Here is a 6228-nt window from a genome sequence, read left to right as displayed (position 1 = left end):
CAACCATTCTATTTGTTTATTTTAAATCCCTTGCTGTTTGCAGCCTCTCCCTCTAAATGGAAACACATGAGTGTTATGATCTCTACTGGAGAACTGGGAGCTCCCAGTCAGCAGGCTGGACCTTCTAACATGAACTGGAACTTGGAAAAAAGGGTCTGTCCAAGAAGCAGAAAATGCTTTAATGAGTAACTTCTTTAGAATTGTAAAAACACCATTTCAAAACAAAGTTCCCTGGAAGGCACAGGAGACAAGATAATTACTGGAATGATAGCTGGAATTTTCAGAACTTTGAGAGCAATCCCTTGAGGACTGGTAAATGACTAAAACCTTCCTACTGAAGGAAAGAGGTTAAAAAAAGACTCAGGTGTACCATGACACACAAACCAGCACTCATACCACAATGAATATTTATGGTACTTCACTGCACTATTCTAATCAGTGCTTTGATGAGGTCCCTTGTATTTCTATGCCATGAAAAGAAAACTGTTTGACTTTTGCCCTGTCACAAGCAAATACAGTTGTCACTAAACCACCCTGTCCTAGTTGAGCAGGAGGGACCAGTTGACACTGTGTGGGGGTGATCAAAGCTGTGTATTCTACCCCTCTATTCATTCCCCAAGGACAATGGGCCATTAGCAGCAGCTGCCCAGGGAGCCATTATCACCTTCACACTCAGCCTGAGGGGGCGGAGCTGCCAATGGGCCATCAACAGTTCAATACCCCCTGGCTCCCAGAGTTAATCACCCATTGTATGAGTCCCTGCCCAGGGGGAGGGACTGGGTGCTCCCTGAGGGTACATAAGTGGTGGGTAAGAAGACTTTAGTAACTTCTCATTGGATCCAGAGGAGCAGCAGGACCTCAACAGGAGGAGATCACCACTCTCGCCCAGACCACAGCCCTCGCCTGCACCAACAGGTGTACCATTTCCTTTTGCTCTGGACTTGGGGGAGCCACAGGGGTCTCAGCATAAGGGCAAACAAACCCCCTTGGGTTTGTGCCCCAGGACACAGGGTTATACTGCTGGGGTTTTGTGAGTTGAAAGCAATTTCCCTTTTGTGTCAGTGTATTTATTGTAATATTATTATTAAATTTTAGCTCTGACTTATAATCTCTCTTGTGGTGAGTTCATCTCCCCTGCTGGTTCGCCTTTAAACCAGCACACACCCCTATCGGGATAATCCATTTAACTCATCCTCTGGCAGCTCCACACCAGCCCTGAAAGCTGCAGCCTCTGGTGCATCACTGGAAACACGCCCTTCTGCCTTCATGTGCACAACTGAGAACCTGTCTTGTGATTTTATTTTGGTTCATTACTGCATTATGGTCCTCTAAAGTCCCAGTAAAATGGGGATCTGTTTAAACTTGCAAAGGTCTGGCTAAAATCTACAGTATGTGAACTGCATGAGGCTGAGATGTGCAATATTATTTCTTTCTGAATTACTAATTATTGCATTATAACACTTGTTTCTTATTTCAGATTGCAAACCTGACGCAACTACCCTTAAGCAAAACCATATAGGTAGGGGTTTTTTTTCTTGATCTCACATTACTTGATTAAAGGATTCCAGACATTGCAAGTTTTCTACTTCCCCTCCAAATTAATTTTAAAATTGATTAACAAGTAAATTTCTCTATATATTATACCATACATTTAATTGCAGAGTGCTTCCTTCTCATTCAGTCTCCTGAAATATAACTAAAATATTTCTGTTTCTAAGATTACTGTTCATAAGTCACCATAGAGAATACTAAAAACAAAGAGATACTTCCCTATACCTTTGTGATTTAACAGCTTTTAACAGCTTTGCAAAGCATAATTAAGGGGGTTTTTTTAATTAACAATTTGCCAGCAAAATTAGTGCATGCAAAATTCATGCTAAAGTTCAAGATGATCAGCACATAAGGGTGATTTTTCTGAGAAAAGTTCGCAGCCCAAAATTGCCTCAAGAATTTTAATTTAATCAGGTCACACTGACATTTTCCCCTAAAGAGAAATCAGACAATAATAGGAAAAGTCACATCACAATTCTAATGAAAATAAATACCAATAGCATAAAATGTTCAGCTCATGTGGGCATTTTACATGTGCAAAGGTGAAGCTGTGCATTAACTTGCCAAGACAAGAAGATGGTTCCATTATTCTGCCTAAAGAATTTCCTAAAACATTTTCTCAGCTAATGCATGATTACATCTTAGACCACAGCAGACAGCCCCAGTGACAGAGGATTTCATAAAATCCCAAATTGCACAGAAAATCTAGTAAAATAATTAAGAAAAGGGGAGTTCTCAGAGTACATTTAGTGCCAGAGGCAAATCAGCAGAATTGTACTTTGCTATTAAGAAGAAGAGACAAATGTGTCAAGCTGGAGGAAGGGGGTGGGTTCTGAATTAATTGTAAAGGGTGTCTTGGGCATTTTTTTAGATTAGATACAGTTTGGCTAAATTTCAGTTAAACCTCCAGTCAGACAGGTACTGAACTGGTGTCAGTTACTCTAAGTTGGAAGAGCCTGGGACAAAAAAAGGGTTAGAGTGAAAAAAAATGGAGTGAGAGAGGATCAGCTGGCCCTCTAAAATTCTGCTGATGTTTGCCCATACCACAGGAAGTAAAACTGGAGAGGACACTTGTTATTGGTGTTACACTTGTAGTCTGTGGTACGACTGTACTGCTAAATTCACCAGATTCTCTCCAGGCATTTATGTAGAGCAGCCCAGTCCCCACCAGTGAGGAGCCCAGTGGGACATCAGTGCACAAGCAGAGTTCTGGTAGCAAGTAAATCTGGCAATGAATGCTTTCATTGGGAGACTGCTGACTTACTCTTTTCATAAAGTGCTTGTAAAAATGCTCAAAAATTTGAAAGAACCGCAACTTTTCCCAAGAAAATTGAGACTACAGCTCCAGTTTCATCCAAACACTTTGTTCTGTCACTTTTAGAAATTTTAATCATCAGTCAGGATACAGAAAGAAGAGTCATAGCTCAGACTGGACAACATGCACACCACAAGTGAACAAATCCACATGTACTGGCCATATAGTTTCTTTTGCAGATGATCCAGGACTTCATTTTCCTTCTCCCTTTCCATCATCTGGCCTCCACCCATGGTACCAGCAGTTCACAAAACTGCCCATGGGAAAAAAAATGCAGTGAGTTCCTGGAGCATTTCCAGGCTTACCCCTGCAGTAGGACAAGACAAACATGGATTTTTTTTCAAAACAACTGCATGTTGCTCTTAGAATGCTGCACAGTCTGTCATGCAGCTGAGGGAGGGCCAGAAGAGCCTCTGGAAAAAGCTCAGGAAAGCACTCAGCTGCAAATTCCTCCATTTGCAAATTACTCCATTTCCTTAAAATTTCCTTGGGGAAAAGGCAATAACTTGTATATAAGAATCCCAGAGAGAGGATGGCAAGGTGCAGGTTGGAAGCTGGGTGCACTTTTTGCCTGCACTTGATGCCAAAGGAGTTTTTGTTCTGATTTTCACATTTTAGGAACACAGTAGTTGTAGATCTTTAGAGGGTTAATATTTCTAACAGTTTAAGTTTAATGCCTTTCTATCACTACCCCTGTCCCAGAACAGGGAGCTCAAATTCCTTTAGTTAATTAATCTTGTTTAGACTCCTTTCCAAGGTAGAGCTGAAGGATATCAGAAGGCCTACAGAATGAAACATAAACACAGGTCTGAGTGACCCAAAAGCCAGAACTGGATGAACTCCAAGAGACCTTTGTGTGCCTGAGGAAGAAGAGCTGATGAAGACAGAGGGTCTTGACGACCCCAGACCCAATTCCAGGGGTTGGTCCAGGGGTGGGACTGGGGCTGGACTGAGAAATGTGTAAAGCAATGACTGGAGGGATCTTATTATAAAAGCCATGGAAACAAGAACTGGGGCACATGCATGTCATCCTGTATTCCTGTGGGCTGTAGGCCCTGTGATATTAAAGGACCTTTACTTTTTATCTTACCCTCCACTAACGTGCTCAGAGTCCTGTTTTTGGGGGAAGGGTCATTCACGGCATCAACTAGATGTAGCTTGGGGGCATCACCTCATCACCCCTTACTCTAAAAAGTTTGGGCAATATTTACAGAAAGTACAAAGCCAATTGCACATTCTGAAAGTTCCCTGTAAAACACAGCTGAATTTACAACATATTTCATACCAACAGTGTCACAGAACGGTTTGGGTTGGAAGGGGCCTTCTGACCATCTGGAATATATCATGCTATACATCATGCCATAAATAAAATTTTAAATCATCACCTGTTTATGCAAAGTCCATCATTCTATTTTAAGATGTCGAGTCTCTCAACTCTGCAAACTCCCGAGCTCAATTTGTTACCTTCTCATGTATGAGGCAGTTTCTTTGATAAACATTGGGAAATAAATGTACTGTTTAAGGTAAGTAGCTTAATGTTCACAGGCTGCATCTTTTGGCTCATCACAGGAAGTTTTTCTGCCCAATGATACAGGAAAGAGGAGCTGTAAATGTCACTAAATCATCTCTTCAATCCTGAGCAACGGGCTGGTGCTTGCTAGAGTTACTTCTGGTATATTTGGGTAGTGCAGGAGATGCTCAGCAATGAGCATGGATTATTACCCTGCACTCAGAGAGACAGGAAGTGATCATAAGTTATTGAAAATAGGCTGTATTTGATAATCTCATGCCTGTTTTCTGCTATACTATATCTGTGAGGAGTTGGGCTCAGAGAGATGGAGAATTGTTTTACTGGGGAGAACACATTTTTCTTACAGACTTCTGTAACAACCTCGCTAAGATCTGAGGCTACATAGATCTCTAATAACATTCAGAACTGTCAGTATCTGAAGAGAAGATTTAAGGTTATGCCACAGTACCAGAGATGAAAAGGCTGTTTTTTGGTTTAAGATCTGGTCAATAAAGAGGGCGAGTTTGGGTGTTTGGTTGTATTATCCCTACAAATATGTAATTCTGTGGTTTAAGAAAATTACCCTTTGGATGTGCTCTGTGTGGCAGATTCTGGTTGATAAATGAGGTTCTTCACGAGATGGAGAGCTCAGAGCTCACACTGGAAATTCCCTGCAGGTCTGTGCTCACACTCATGAGAGGGTGAAAAATCTATGACATTAAAATGACAGACTCCATTATATTTGCACCTTCAGTGGCTGTCTTGTCAGGAAAAAGAAAGTGTGAATGTGCTGAGCAAGATGACTTTGACTTTCTAAAAAGAGCTTTTATCCAGGTCATGCAAAGAGCCCAAACTTTTAACTGGTTGCTGATCCCTGACCACGGGGATGCTCACTCTGCCCTGGGCTCCTCTTTGGCTTCACACAGGGCAAGGGCAGAGACTTAGACCAGCTATTTCCAAAGGTTCTCAGCTCACACCAAGCAGGAAAAGATGCTTCAGAGATGGTTTTTAGTTCTGCACTGAGCACACATGCATAAACGAGCTGAAAACTGAGAAAAACCTAAAACCACAGCCCATCTAAAAGTCTATCAGAATGTTCCTGCAGTGGCAGAAACAGCAAGTAAAAGGGTAAGAACAGCCATTACTGGGTTCCCACTACAGCCAGGAAATACTGCATGAGGACACCAAGTCAGATTTTCATCTCAAATTCAGCACTGTCAAAAGATACACAAAAATGGTTTTCATGGATTTCTCATCATGAAATTACTTTTAAAAAAAATCCTTTGGTGGACTATTTCAAAGGGGGTAAAGGTTCCTTCTGTTCCCCCTAGAAAATTGTTTTTTTGTTGCTAATGAAACAGCAAATATCTAAAACATTCAGCTTTTTAACCAAAAGTTATGATTTGTTTGTAAGCAAAATGTTTTGGCTTTATTTTATTCCACATTGTTTTCATATTTCCATGTTCTTCCACATCCTTTCCATTCCTAAAAGCCTTCAGTCAGCCTTTAGGGAAAATTTCTTGCCTTCACCTCAGCCTCTGAGAAATGTCTGTATCTTTAGGGGGGGGAAATCATAGAATCGATTGGGTTGGAAAAGACCTCCAAGATCATCGAGTCCAACCCTTGGTCCAACTCCAGTCCATTTACCAGATCATGGCACTCAGTGCCACGTCCAATCTGCGTTTAAAAATCTCCAGGGATGGTGAATCCACCACCTCTCTGGGCAGCCCATTCCAATGCCTGAGCACTCTCTCTGCAAAGAATTTTTTTCTGATATCCAACTTAAATTTCCCCTGGCAGAGCTTGAGCCCATCGTGCCCCCTTGTCCTATTGCTGAGTGCCTGGGAGAAGA

Source organism: Pithys albifrons, chromosome 2 (genome assembly GCF_047495875.1).
Source record: "Pithys albifrons albifrons isolate INPA30051 chromosome 2, PitAlb_v1, whole genome shotgun sequence".
NCBI lineage: Eukaryota > Metazoa > Chordata > Aves > Passeriformes > Thamnophilidae > Pithys > Pithys albifrons.
The sequence above is the reverse complement of the archived record's forward strand: the minus strand, read 5'-3'. Positions refer to the sequence as shown.